The sequence below is a fragment of the Rhinopithecus bieti genome, unplaced genomic scaffold (assembly GCF_001698545.2).
Source record: "Rhinopithecus bieti isolate Rb0 unplaced genomic scaffold, ASM169854v2 scaffold_76809, whole genome shotgun sequence".
Lineage (NCBI taxonomy): Eukaryota > Metazoa > Chordata > Mammalia > Primates > Cercopithecidae > Rhinopithecus > Rhinopithecus bieti.
Genome location: NW_016828178.1, coordinates 10784 through 13697, shown reverse-complemented (window position 1 = coordinate 13697; position 2914 = coordinate 10784). Strand labels below are relative to the sequence as shown.

At 39.3% G+C, this 2914-nt stretch overlaps 1 protein-coding gene across 1 annotated transcript in view; it reads right to left on the bottom strand.

Annotated features, from left to right (window-relative positions):
• The window catches only part of SMIM9 (small integral membrane protein 9), a 9411-nt gene extending 8154 nt beyond the window's left edge, over positions 1 to 1257 (bottom strand). The window contains exon 1 of the mRNA XM_017864378.1: positions 1144 to 1257. The gene's annotated coding sequence lies outside the window, so the exon portion shown is untranslated. The remainder of the gene's footprint in view (positions 1 to 1143) is intronic.
• Positions 1258 to 2914: the final 1657 nt, after the last annotated feature.

Below are 2914 nucleotides of genomic sequence, written 5' to 3'. Positions count from 1 at the left end.
GCTTTAAAAGTAAATGCTTGTTTAGATTTACATATAATGGCTCTTCTTTTCTTTCATACACTTTATCCATCAGAAAAGTCTAGTCACCTTTACTCACAAAACGTATCCAGAATCCTGCCACTTCACACCACCTCCACTGCTACCCACCATCATCTCTGTCTTTCTGCTTCCATCCTTGCCTCCCTTAAGCCTCTTCTCCAGTGAGTGGTCAAAGAGATCTTGGTAATTTGTAGGTCAGATTATGTCCTAGTTACTGCTGACCACATACCCTACCAGTCTCCTCTTGATCATCACTCCAACTTAGCCTCATTTCATTTTGAACAAGCTAGGCAGGTTCCTACCTTGGGGGTTTTTCACTTGCTTTTCCCTTTCCAGGGTATGCCTTTCCCCCAGGTATTCTCAGAATTTATTCCCTCACCTCCTTCGGTTACTCAAATATCACCTTCTCAATGAGGATTTTCCTTAGATCCCATTGTTAAAATTGTACCACCCTCCTACAAACTTCCTAATTGTCTTACCTGCTTGATTTTTCTCCAAAACCTCATTAGAACCTAGTAGAATATATTTTACTTTACTTTATTATATGTATCTCCTGAATATAATGTAAACTGTATGAGTGCAGGGATTTTTGTCTGTTTTGTTCACTGCTAAACAGTACCTAGCACATAGGGTATCCAGGTGCTCAATAAATATTTTTTGAATGAATGGTGACTTTTGGCGGATATTGTTCCCACCCGTTTTTCATTTACTACATCCAACTAGATAAGCTGAAAAAGCTGAATCCTCCCGTTCTCAGCCATCCTTGAAGTTGGGCTTGGCTATGTGACATAGCTCTAGATAATGAAACATATGGGCAATCTGATGGGTAGCTTTTGGGAAGGCTTTTTGCTCTCTTGATAAAAGAGATGGTGCTGCCTTGAATGTTGTTTAAGAAATGTTGCCTGAAGTTGCTCTGACAATTTCAAGCCACTAAACTAACACCTGTAGCTCCTCACCTCTGGACTGCATGGTATGAGAAAAATATACTCTTATTTGAGCCATTATAATTTGGGCCTCCTATTACTTAAGACATTTATAACTGATACACTCACCTACTGCTTACTAGGGCTTAAAGAGACCCACATCCAGTGGGAAACCACTTACCTGAAAATCGACTTAGCACCACGGAATTCAAAGAAACCAGTGGAATTAGGCCTTAGTCTTTAGAGGGCAGAAGTCTTCAGAAGAAGCTGGTCAGTCTTCTCCTTAGGTCTCTGAAGTTCCAAATAGAATTCCACGACTCCTTATGATATCATCGATTACATTTAACCCTACCCCAGTCTCCTTATTTGACAGCTAAGCACACAGACATCAATTTCTGTCTATGTATAAACATCTGTGTTATACCAAAGCCCATCCTTACAGTAGTTGTATCCTCTTAGGCTTGAAGAATTCTAAGATATTTTATTCACCACATGGTATCTAACTATGCCTTATAATAAAATATATATAGAACTTCAATAGATGGTAAATATGGCATTCCATATTGGGGAAAAAGACATTATTTAATATGATGTTGGGTGTGAGCCCTTTGCCATGCTATGCAAAATAGAAATTCTAGATGGATCAAGGACTAAACAAAATAAAATCATATATAAAATATGACATTTTCTGTCATACTTTTATGATAGAAAATTCTATGAGTGGATATTTTATAATCTTGGTGCAGAATAAGCTACTCTAAGCATGTCATAAAACCCAAAGCCATAAATGAAAATACTGATAAATTTATAACATAAAAATGTAAAGCTTTCATATAGCAAAACATTGTTTAAAAAAGATAAAAGATTAATGACAAATTAAGTAATTTCACAGCATATATGACAGACATTCAATTAAGATTGTTAATGTACAAAGAACTCTTACAAACTAATTTTTAAAAAAATAGTTCTGGCTGACGCCTGTCATCCCAGCACTTTGGGAGGCTGAGGCAGAAGGATAGCTTGAGCTCAGGAGTTTGAGACCACCCTGAGCAACATAGCAAGATCCTGTCTCTACAAGACATTTAAAAATTAGCCAGGTGTGGTGGTGCATGCCTGTAGTCCCAGTTACTCTGGAGGCTGAGGCAGTAGCCTGCCTTGAGCCTGGGAGATTGAGGCTGCAGTGAGCTATGATCATGCCACTGCACTCCAGCCTGGGTGACATGTGGGGCTTACAACCTAGATGACGGGTTGATGGGTGCACCCAACCATCATGGCATATGTATACCTATGTAACAAACCTGCATGTTCTGCACGTGTATCCCAGAACTTAAAATTTAAAAAAATGCAAATCAAGTCTAGGCAACATAGCAGGAGCCTGTCTCTACAAAATATAAAATATTTTAAAAATTTAAAAAATAATAGTTATCCATAGAAGAACTGGCAAAAATGGTATCTCAGTTAGGGGTCTATCAGAAAACAGGGCTACCAGGAAATACATAAAATGAAAGTTTTGTAGAGTCCTCCAGTCTCCCCCAGTTTCTTGCTCTGTCATGATAGAAAATCACGGAGTGGCTTGACCATTCTGTGACCCAGCCAGCAGGCCTGAATGAAAATTGGGACCTTGAACATTCCGAGGCACTGATAAAGGTATCTAGGTTGTGACCCAAAACACTGAAAGAAAATGGAGGATCTACTTCCAAGATAGTGCACTCACATGACTATTGCTAGGATGACCAAAAGTCCCAGCTTGCCTGGGACTCAGGATTGGCTTCATGGGAGTTTGATCTATGCCGGTCCACAGGGCCCCACACCCTGAGGGGCCCTATGTTTTGTTTGCTCTGATGTCACTGTCTTGAAATTCTTAATAATTTTATCTTTGATCTTGTGTTTTGTAAGGGAAGTTTAATGAGACCGCCTATTTCATCACACTCATTTTCCCCTCCCCACTGACT